The sequence below is a fragment of the Rhipicephalus microplus genome, chromosome 6, assembly GCF_043290135.1.
Source record: "Rhipicephalus microplus isolate Deutch F79 chromosome 6, USDA_Rmic, whole genome shotgun sequence".
NCBI lineage: Eukaryota > Metazoa > Arthropoda > Arachnida > Ixodida > Ixodidae > Rhipicephalus > Rhipicephalus microplus.
Genome location: NC_134705.1, coordinates 158,543,335 through 158,555,689, shown reverse-complemented (window position 1 = coordinate 158,555,689; position 12,355 = coordinate 158,543,335).

Here is a 12,355-nt window from a genome sequence, read left to right as displayed (position 1 = left end):
CCAAGAAGGAAGAAGTGCTTCAGAATAAACATGGCGTAGGAGCCAGGCCACGTCTCCCAGTCATCATAGCGTCACACGAGTCGACAGGATGGAGACCTGCTTGCCCCTTCATCAGTCATTCATCATCGACGCAGTTCCCCAGAAGACACCCTGACCATACATTGACTACTGAATCATCGCCTAGAAGGACAACGACCAGCACATGACAGAACCATCGACTGACCTCGACATCCCCAAGTACATCGGATCAGCAGACAACAGACCCGTACAGGACTGGTTCGACCTATTCGATGTCCACGCCGCCGCTGCATCCTGGTCGGAACGGGAGATGATCATCAACTTCACTGACTACATCTCCGGTGAGGCATTTAAATTTTACCTAACCCACATATTTGAGAACTAAGAGTCAAGGCGAAAGATCAAAGAGAAGATGATTACCCGTTTTAATGACTATGACCAAGACCTACTCATTGCCAACCATCTAGAGACAACTACACACTATCGTCAGTTTCCTAAGCAGTCCTCAAGCATTCGAAAGTCCAGCGCCAATCTACAAGTGCCTGAAGGCGAAGTGGCTCATGCTTTTACTTTCAGAAGACCATGCGTATACTGGAAAAAACCTAACCGCCAAGCGCGCCTCCCTTCTGCACGAAAGTCAGCATTTCCGAAGTCATCGCTTCAGCATATGACCCGAGACGTTGCTCAACCACCTGGTGCCCTTCACTCTTCGTCTCGCATACGTGGTCCACCACCTGGGTTTCCGTCACGCGGTTCTTCAAGCACTCCTAACGCTCACCACTTGCCTTATAAAGACACCGTATTCATGGTAGATGACCTGGCGCATCGAGAAAATACCCTGTCAAGCCATTCTTCTTCCGTACGGTTTCATGCATCACCATCCGGTGCACACACCCTCGACAGTCCAAACAAAACAGAACGCTCAGACGCATTGAACGTCGCACGCTACCAGGCGCAAGAACCACTCGCAATGAACAGTGAAAAAGAAACCCCTGAAGAGCTTCCTGTCATTTCTACGGCACCGCAGACTTGCCAAAACCTTTAGTTCAAAACTAGTAATGCCATGTCAGCTGTGGTCCCCACATGCTGAGCCCACCAATTCATGAATCGAACAAATTCAGAAGTACATGATACATCAAAGCTCGTACACAGTTGTCTTTCGGAAGCGTGCGTAATGAACAACGTCACCGAAGCCTCTGAAGAGCCTGCTAGCAATGATGACGCATTACCAACTATGCCCGACAAGCAAGACCCCAATTCACCAAGCATCATCTGTCGACAGGACACGTCAAATACCGAAGCAAATGAATGCCCCATTTCGGAAGGGGCGCCACTACAGCCATCTCTTGAGCAGCCTCAGGAAAGCAAGCAAAGCCAAGTTCATAATCTCATGCTACAACGACAGAGACTGCAACGAGGGCATCGACGAACGCAAAATTTAACGGAAGCGCACTCACTAATAAAAGAACATCACAAAATAAGATCTCCAAACCAAAGACCGATTCAAGACGTCAGGCACTTTCGCACAAAGAAAAGTCACCAGAAACATTCCCTGCAGCTGCTATTACACCGACTGCACCACCACAGAAAACGTCAAGAAAGACGCAAAAGCACTGCTTGCACACCGCAAACAATCAGGCACTCCGTCCCAGTCTGTCAAAAAGCACCAAAGCAAGAATCACTGGGATTGCACCATTCACGACGAAAAATACAACCCCGACGACATCCAAGCTGCCGATGCAACAATGCGTTCCAACCTTGCTCAGTCCCCAGAACAGTGCAAGCACTATTGTCAGTGTATATGTGTAGCCCACTCTGTCCGGAACGCAACAGTCAAGCTCGTCTACCAGAGTCGCCATAAAAATCGCCGGACAGCTCCCTCAACCTTGAAGATTTAGTGAGATTGTGAAACTCTGTCGGGACGTGAAACTGTGAATTTGGCCATTATTTAGTTTATTTTCTGCAATTTGTTGTAGTTTGTAACCGGTGCCATCTTTCGGGGGAGGGAAATCCTGTGATGTAGGAAGTCAGTGAGTTGTAGTAGAAGCCGAGAAGGAAGAAGTGCTTCAGAATAAACATGGAGTATGAGCCAGGCCACGTCTCCCAGTCATCATAACGCCCGCCCACCCGCCCGCCTGCCCCCTTCCCCACAGAGAGAGAGGGGGAGAGAGAGAGAGAAATAGGCCAAGGCATGCTAGTAAAGTATGCTTTGTCTGTAAGGCAGTAGTGTATTGAGAAAAACCCTATCATACAAGCAGAGGCAGTAGGTAATCACTCAATCACGAACTTCAATCACTGAAACTTCTTGAAGCGAGCATTGTGGTTTCCGCAAATATCACGATCACAGCAGGAAGCTGAGCTCCTAACTCTAATATGCGTGGTGGAGCAGTGGTTCCCTTTAAACGTAAAGACGAATAATGTATTGCAAATACTTGTGTGTAAAATCTACCCGTTCCAAGTAAGGGCTAAAAGTCGAGTAACCACTAAGGTCCTCTGATCTGTTCTCTCTCTCTCTCTCTCTCTCTCTCTCTATATATATATATATATATATATATATATATAAAATACATATTTATACACAAATATATTTATAGAGAGAGAGAGGGAGAGAGAGAGAGAAATACTCAACTTAGTTGTTGTCCTAGTTTTATTTCCAACGGTTTCGACCGGCGGACCAGCCTTCGTCAGAGTTTGTCAGTAAGTGCGACGCTATGCGAAGATGCCACATCGACATAGTGGTGCAAGAGAAAAACGGTAGAGAGCGACAAATTAGTAATGTTTTACAGCGGTGACATATGCTGTGCCAGTTCTCGTCTCTTTTGCTGGCGCAAGCAAATAAAGAAAGGGTGAGAAAGGTCCCGTTTATAGTTGGGCACGTGTGCTACGTTTGGGCAAACCATAAATAACAGAGGCAGCATAAGCCAAATAAACCGACAGAAAATTCAAAGAAGAACCTAAAACAAAAACAGAAAAAAAGAGAATGATAGAAGGAGAGAGAAAGAAAGAAGAGGGGAATAGGGTGGCTTACGCGACGCACCGTTGAAGGTCATGAAGGGACATTCTTGGTGAGCTTGAGTGGCAGGCAATTACTTGTAGCAAAAGGGGTGACTCCTGCAGAAAGTGCCCCCGATGCGGTCCCTTTTGTGGTCATTTAGCCCCTTTTTTCTAAATAACGGCCACGAAAGCTGTGGATTCGCCCTGTAGTTATATGTAGTTTTACAAAGACGCTGCATCAAATTGGTATGCAGATGAGTAAAATGTTAAACAATCGATACATCTCCACGAAGTTAATAATGACTAGTGGGCGAAGCTCTAGATATAGTAAAATTGAACAACCTTATATTACGGAAACCTTGGTTTATATAATGTGAATTGAATGACATGGAAAGACATGAAGAGGCGACGACAAAGCGACGTTCTCATGTGTATTATGACCTCGTTGAAGTCGCCGGCTAATGTAAATGGTTTGTGCATGTCGGTGTTCTATGTTTTTGTCACAATTATGATTGATATTGAATTCATATGAGTGTGTTGCTAACTGATGAGGTTGTGTTGGGTCCTTTGTATGACGTAACAGTGAAGCAGTGGCCCTAAGAGCACTTCTAGCTTTTCAACAAACCACTGTATGGATGCGCGTTTGTAGCACTGCGTCAGCTTTACGGGTTTGTGCTTAATGATATCCTTACTCTCCAACATCATTCATTACAATTTTCCTTCGCCATTCCCCTCCCCCATTGTAGGGTAGCATGCTAGAACATACTATTGCTCAGGCTGACCAGACTGAGTTTCTGTGAATAAGTGTGTGTCTCCTTCTCTACTGTCTCTATTGCAAAACTTTCCTTTTGTGTCTCACATTACCGTACGTCACTCGAGTGTTGCTCAATATAATGTAGCCGTGATAACGAACACGTAACAAGCCTCACACTTAAAGTGCTTGACCCCCTAAAGCAAGTGGTGCTTTGCGTGGTGGTACAGAGCAGTGATTGTGTACATGCGCGTTATCTCTCTATCTTTCTAGCCCCCTTTCCCTATTTGTTTCGTAAAGTATGTAACCCAATATTTGTTCTTGTCAAGCGCCCTAGCAATCTGTTATTCCGTATACGTTTTCTCCAATTCGCTTGTATGCCATCAATGGGGCGATTTTGCGTTAAATCAGTATAATTTTATCTCCTAATGCGCGCATCTTGTGCGCATAAGTTTCTAGGTGCTAAATGTTTTTTTCTGTGGGCTTTTCCTGTCGTGTTCAACAGGGCATTTAGGTTTGATGAAGTTCACTTGCTTCCCTCTTAAGAGTTTTGTAAATAAAACAAGAGTACACGCTTACTGTTTCTCCTCTTCGCTAAGGGAAGAGTTATGGCGTTTTGTTACAAATATAGTTTGTAAAATTCATGAAAGAAACAAATCCGAAGGGATTGGCTCTATTGGCATGATAGGAAGCTTCGCATCAGAACCATAGTTTTCTATCACCAAGCCATTCGTTTCTCATTGTTTTGAAGCCCCGAGAGTTTAACATTGAAGGAGCGAACGCTTTTTCTGGATGAATATTTTCGCAAAAACGGTGCACCTCAACTTTTATTCGACGTGCTATCGGCAACTGTGCTCCTGTAACGACACCTGAAGCAGGTTAATTTTTCACAACGTTTATCTTTTACTGACATGTTTAGATGGCAGAAGTGCTCTGTAGAGCATGTTTCTGTGAAAAATTCTCTTTGCAAAAAGGTATGTGCTAATGATTTCAGCTACGGTGAAGCAAAATTACTGTTAAAATTGGTTTTTTTTTGTGATAAGACACTTCTGGAAGACGACCTTTCGCCGGTATTTGGTGAGATGCGCCGCAAAATGACAGTATAGAAACCCGCCTTATGATTCAGCCGTGTCTGTAAGTGGGTTTAACTGCCTCTGAAGATCAATCGGACCTTCACTGTTGAATATTTGCTCTGCGAAATGCGCGGTGTTTGCTTTCTTGTGTGAAATATCCTCTCAACTGTAATTTTTTGAGGTCAACTTTCAGCTAATCTCTCTCGGGCTTCATTATGTGCCTGAGTGGTCTGGACAAGGTTACTTCTTTTTCGCCGGTACTGTGCTTGGCATGCCGTTGCTTCCCTTTGGAGTAGCAACTACCGTGTATAAATGATTATGTTGCCTAATCGTTTAATGGTATTGCATTACATGCTGCGTAAAAATGTTTTATTTCCTTTCGATGGTGATGACTGACTAACCATTCGAAGTCTTCGAGCAGGAAGAGTAGCTTGAGATAAAGTGTCCACTAGAAAGAGACTCATACACTTCTCAGCTTTTATTATCAATGCCTTGGCTCCAGAGGGCTTTACTGCTCAACATTTTTATCGCCTCTCCGGGCCCTCACCTTTCTCATTTTTTATCTTATCTTCACGTGCGCGCCTTTGCGATAGATGCATCACGCAAAAATATCGTGACAAATTTTAAACATTCACCTTTTCTCTGCTAATGTCTTTACTATTTAGAAATAGAGCACTGCGCTCACAGTCTTTTATTGATGTCAAACCAACTGCAGTTTTTCTGATAAAATGTGCTTGAAATTATGTGTTCATCCTGACTAATTTTATACAAGGCACTTAAAAATGCGGCCACGAGTGGTACACGTATCGAATAATGAAATGCACATTGCAGTTAGTGTTCTTTTGTTGCCTCCAAAAAGACGTCCCTGCTACTGCATGCAGTATTTTTCACTTTACTCGCTGACATCGTGCCTCAAAAAAAGATCAAGCGTGAGCCTACTATTCATTGTTCGGATATCTGCACGTGCGGCGTTGCAATAACTTCTATTTTTACAGCATGATCTTACAGCTTTCAGCTTAGAGCGTCATGCGTCAGCGCTCGAAGACCATGCAAGCTTGCAATGTGCCAATACTTCATAACTAAATGAGCAAGCCTAAATCACTATTCTGTGTCTTTTTATGACCACAAACCTTCTATTAGAATTTCATGCTTAAATGTTTGGGTGTTTTCAAAGGTACTTTAATATAATATTTATTCCTTTATTTGTCTGCCACTGCTTTCTTCAGTGCAGGGTAGCCAAAATGAGATTTGTCTTCTGATTAAGATCTCTACCTTTTTCAATAGTTGTTTTTTCTCTTTATCTATGCGTAAACGTGAAAATTATAAGGCATGTCATTCACTTCGGTATGTTTTCATCAGTGAAAAACGCATTGTATTATGTCTGGAGTTAACAGTACATATAAACTCAATTATTTTCCACGTAAAAAGCACAGTAAGAGTTTTACACTTAATAGAGATGTGCGTTTCAGGAAGCAGTGCTCGCTGAGCGTTATATCAATACGAGGACGCAAAATTTGCTTAGCAAACTGTGCCAATAGGACGAGATCTGGGCAAAAGCAAGCAGCGCGCAAGCTCTTCCATTTGAAAGCACAATAGCATGACTTCCCGCTTAATAAGGGATTTGGTATCGGAGCGTGCAACGAGACTGTTGCGCTTTTTTTGGAAGCGGAGTAGCTGGCCGAAAAGCGAATGCAAATCAAATTTAATTTAAATTCTATTCCTGCGCGCGGTTTTTTTAGGTCTCTGCTTGAGCTCGAGCACAACTGACAAAGCAGAGAATGGACAAACTGGTTGCCGTTATCAAGTTGCGTGACTGAATCTCAACAAAAGCAACCGCTTCTGCGTGCCCAGTTTAGCAACCGTGAAAACACTGAGCGGATTATGATTAGAGTAGTATGTGCAAGTTTACAAACCGAGGGGCTTTCGACTAACTTCTGTCGTATAAACCCAAATGCCAGTGGCATAGAACTTTCTATTTGCAGACGCATGAATTAGTGGCACCTTAGTGCCTGAATTGCTGTGCGGCAAGGCTGTTTACCTATTGTAGTTAAACAAAACTGTATGTGGTGTTGTTTTGCATTATGGTAGCGAAATGCCTGGCTTAATATTAGAAGCAAGCGTGATGTTGGTTGACATTAATCTCCTCTTTAGAATGCATGAAAAGCATTTAGTTAATCCTTATGACATTTTGAAGTGTGGTCAAGGGACCCACTTTTCATGAAAGCATAGTACAAATGTATGTATTTACACAACTGTGGGCTTAGTATCAAATATGGCTTTTTTAGGTCTCTTTTTGGTTTATGTGCTTTACGTTTGTTATAAAGAAAGGGTTTCAACAGGTACTGCCCTCTAGTATCTCGTGGCATACCGATAAAATGTGGACACACCAGGCGTATTTTTTCCGCTGCCGGCGCCGTCATGTTTTTCATAATTTTCCAATGTGAAATGTCGTCATGCACGTCGTATTGGCTATGGGTAGTGTGAATTCTTCTGATTGCTGCACATGGCCGTGACTAACGGACAACAAAACGCACTTACCGACCACATAAGCATAAAGGGGTGCCAAAAATGAAGGCAGTGGGGTGTGTCCATCTGGCAGCAATTCTGAACATTGATCAGGAGGCCGCCATCTACATCGCCATTCAAAAGAGAACAGAAGAAAGAGATCATGGGACTCTAGTGGTTGAAGTGCTTTTACTACGTTATCGATGGCACATAAACAAAACAGGAAAACCCCGCTCACTTCGTCGACTCTCCGGGGGACGTTTGTTCTGTTTTTCTTTGCTTCCCACGTGTTGTGTATGGCCCCTGAGAGAACCCCAGCAAAGAAATAGATCACTGCCACTTTCTGATGATTATTTTTGTTTTTGTTCTTGCTATTTTCTTGCCTTGGAAACTGTCGTTTGGTCACCAAACTGGGCGGGCGGCTCTCTTCTGCGAGTTGTGCCACTTCTCCCTATTATTTCCTGGGAAAAAGGCAGGGGCACTAGCCGAAACTGCTAGGAGATATCAAAATTAGATTTTTCTTCCTATATATCAGTAACCTTGTAGATTCATACAATACAGACGCACAAATATATATATATATGTATAATATATATGCATACATATCAAAAGAGATAGATACCAGAGAACCTTAGTGGTTACTGTGCTCTTAGCCCTTACGTCGAACTTTTTTTTGCTTACAAATACTTGCAACACAATAATCGTCGTTATGCTTAGACGAAACCCGCTGCTCCACTATGCAGTTAGGAGTTAGGAGCCCAGCTTCTTCCTCTGATCATGATCTGTGCGGGAATCTCCCATCACGCTTCAAGAAGTTGCACTAATGGAAGTTCATGATCAAATGAATACCTACTGTCTCTGCACGCACGACAAGGTTTTTTGCAATACAATTTTGCCTTACAAACAAAATATGCTTTACAGGCATGCTTTGGTATTTTTTCTTCTTTTTGTGTACGCGTGATTATATTCTCATTAATCGCCTTTACGTTTAGACTGAGCCCACTGTTCCACCATGCAAAAAAGAGTTAGGAACCCAGCTTCTTCCTGTAATCAAGATTCTTGCGGGAACCACACTGCAAGCTTAAAAAAGTTGCAGTATTGGAAGTTCACGATCAAGTGAATATCTACTGCCCTTGCGCGTACAACAAAGTGTTTTGCAACACACAACAGCCTTACAGACAAAACACGCTTTACAGACAGGCCTGGGCCTTTGTTTTTGTGTACACGTGTATATCTCATCATTAATTGTCGTTTCATTTAGACGTAGCCCACTGCTCTACCACGCAGATAGGAGTTGGGAGCCCAGCTCCTTTCTCTGATCATGATCCTTGCGGGAACCACACTGCCCACTTCGAGAAGTAGCAGTAATGAAAGTTCAAGCAAAACAGAATACCTACTGCCCCTACAGATACGATGGGGTTCCTTGCAGTACAAAACTGCATTACGGCACAAACACGCTTCCCAGGCATGCCTTGGTCTTTTTTTGTATGCTTGGATATCTTGTCATTATTCATCTTTGCGTTAAAAGAAAGCCCGCTGCTTCACTACTCGGATAGTAGTTAGGAGTCTAACTTCCTCCTTTGATCATGATCCTTGTGGGAACCACACTGGGCGCTTCAAGAAGTTGCATTACTAGAAGTTGATGATCCTTTGAATACCTAAGCCCTTCGCATACGACAGAGTTTTTTTTGCAATACTCAACTGTCTTACAGACAAAGCACGCTTTACAGGCATGCCTCGGTCTTTTTTCTGTGCGCCTTCATATCTCGTCATTAATCATATTTACGTTTAGACGGAGCCCGCTGCTCTACCACGCAGACAGGTGTTAGGGGCCCAGCTTCCTGTTGTACTCATACTCCTTGCGGGAACCACACCATTCGCGCTTCAAGAAGTTCCACCAATCGTAGTTCCTTATCGAGTGAATACCTACTGCTCCATGCGTACGACGGGGTTTTGAGCAATAGACTGCTGCTCTACAGGCAAAGCACGCTTTACAGGCTTCCCATGGCCTTTTTTTGAGTACGCGTGGATATCCTGTCATCATTGGTTTTAGAGTGTATACATGGTTGTCATCGGGAAGTCTGAGTAGTAGTATGCTTTATGTGGAAGGTAGTGGTCGTCTCTTATACCACTTAGTCACTTATATTTGTTGAAAAGGTCCTCGCCTTCAGGTGGCTTCCACTGTGCACACATCGCACACTGGTGGGTCAACAACTTCGTTGAGCAATTTTTGCATTATTTCATATCACAATCACTACACCACACTTCACCTGCACTTTTGCTTTTATTACTAAATGTCTGCAACTGGCTTTAAGATAGTCCGCCATCTGTAAAAGAGAGAAACCATGTGAATAATTGAAAAGTAAATGGTCTGCATGGTTCTTGAGGGGTTTTTTTTTTTGCTTTAGAGGACACCATATCTTTTGTAAAAATATGTCAAAAGTAAGTAAAATATCACTGGGAATCTACGCAAAGAAGATAATCCTGTTACTAAAAATACAAACTATCGCTCCCACTTCTTCCACCCTAAGCACATTCAGCCTAGAGTTTTCTTCAATATGCCGTAAGCTGTCTCAGTGCAAACAGGCTGCGAGCATTCATGCATAATAAAAAGTCGTCCTTGGAGCAATCTGGTCACACCGTCATTATATTTTGTTTGGGAGATTTATGCGGAAGGTATTTTCAAGATGATAAGAATGGCCTCTTTTCACACCACGGGGCCCAAACGGGTGGCAGTGCTTAGCATACCGCTAGACTTTGGGATTCATAACAATAAGCATTACTTGGCAGCGGTAAAATGTCGTTCTATGTATATAAGGTATTTGTTCGCGTTAAACATCTCAAAATCATGTAAATATGAAAGCGCCAATCTCAATGCTTCTGGAATATTCACGAGCTTTGGGTTATCTAGCATACACTTGAATCTAAGCACACGAGGCTGCTGCACTTTCGCCTCCATCAAAAATGCAAGTGCGACCGGTATTCGATCTCACGACCTGCGTACCAGCAGTCAAAACCCATAACCACTAGACAACCGTGGTGGATGTCATTGTGTTTAGTGCCATCTAGGATACCCTGCAATATTTCCTAAACCACTACAGACGTATTTTAAAGTAATTACTCTAAGCGGACAACTAAAGGTCAAGGGTTGGGCAGTCATATTCCAGCTAATTCTGGTGCACAGATTATCTAGTTTTGCCAACTCAGGCAAAGGCGCATTGAAGGCGTCAAGATTAGCAACTGAAAATTTACAGAGGCGTTAGTAGTGCCCTTGAAGATGAGATCGTTTCTTTTGTTGTTTACTTCGAAGAGAAACCTTCTTATACTTGAAAAATTTGTTTTGCTAAGATGTATAGCTCTACCCTACTGCTTTGTGGTCTCGGAGAACTTAAAACAACATGCAAGGTCCAAAAACCACCAACAGACGCTCGCAATCACTTGCTTAATTTCTAGCAGGTGTGCACAGTCTTTGTTTTTTTTTCACCTTGGATGCTGAAGAACGGCATTCGTACAGGTTGAAACACGAGCTAACGGACACTTACGCAACTGCGATGCCGCAACTGAATATCCATATCTAGGTGGTTAAGGACCCATTAGCAAGAGAAGAATAAATGCACATTTTTCTTTGCAAACAGGCGTACAGCATAGAACTCACATTTGTTTCTACCAAATAAAACTACGAAACAAGCATCCAAACAACTTGCTGGATTATAAGGCTCCTGCGAAGAATAGGAACACTCAATTTACGTTCCCGTTAGTTCGGTTGCATATGCTTTGCCTTTCCCGCGAGAGGTTTAAATGACGTCAAACGGGTCTTTCGGTGACCGCGTCTGCTTTTTTGCTTTCAATATAAAAAGGCAGACCACTACAGCAACTTCCTCAGTTCATTCTAGAACCGCCGGAGGTAGATCAAGGAAATTAGAGGTACTAAAAAAACCACATAAAATGCTTGACGAAAGCAGCGATTTGCCTTGCTTTTCAAAATGATTGCGGAGCCACTCATTGTCTACTAAAGCGACCAAAAGTGATTATCACTACACTAATACTTCGAAGGAATAATGAGACGTACGCGCCTCCAGTCAGCATGCGCGGAGTTGGACACAGCTTTGCTGGACATTCCCTTTTGCTTGGTGGGAGGTGGAAAACGTTTCTTATGCCCTGTGTAAGTATATATATATATATATATTGATGAGCAACACAATCAGCGCACCTCCCAGCACCTCCACCACTTGTGAGACGACGTCAGGTACGAAGGAGCGACCGTTTTATTGTCAACCCAGACGCGCGAGCCAGCAACCGAACAAGCAGCGAGCCGCTACGATGATGATGATCACGGTGCTTTGTATGCGCAGGTGAAAGTGAAAATGATGAGCAACACAATCAGCGCTCACAATATATATATATATATATATATATTGTAAAAGATTACTCTGAGTCACGAACGTTATCTATACCACTACAAATGTCCTGTTTCATAAATTCAAATTTTCGGCCTTTGAACCATCTGCCTAGGTTATTGATTGCACATAGAAATGTACAATGAGTGATGTTTTTGCTGTAGATATAGCGTAAAAATTATATCATTCAGCTGAATCTGATTTCTAACGTTTATTGCCAAGGTAGAAAGCATGATTCTTGGATGGTCTGGTGACATTCGAAAAGCGATGAAAATTTTAGGGGCGAAGCTCCTTATGGCGTGACTTGTGCGTCCCTCGTGGCACGCAACCAGCAGTGGCACATACCCGAAATAGCAGTCCTTACGATTTCGACCTCCAAAGTGGTTCTGGTGAGAGATTTCTTCTGTGCGTTGTTAAACAATAAAAGATAGTGCTCAAAGCACATGTTAATGGCTGCTGAGGGGGAACGAGAGACAGGAGCATTCGGCCTTTAGGTAACGCGCACGCTGCAATTCCCATTAGCAACTATTGGCATGTACATTGAGCACGATCTGACAAGAAAGGGTTGATACGTTATACTCGCTGGGTGTAACCTCCTTGGTTTTAGAAAGGTCTAG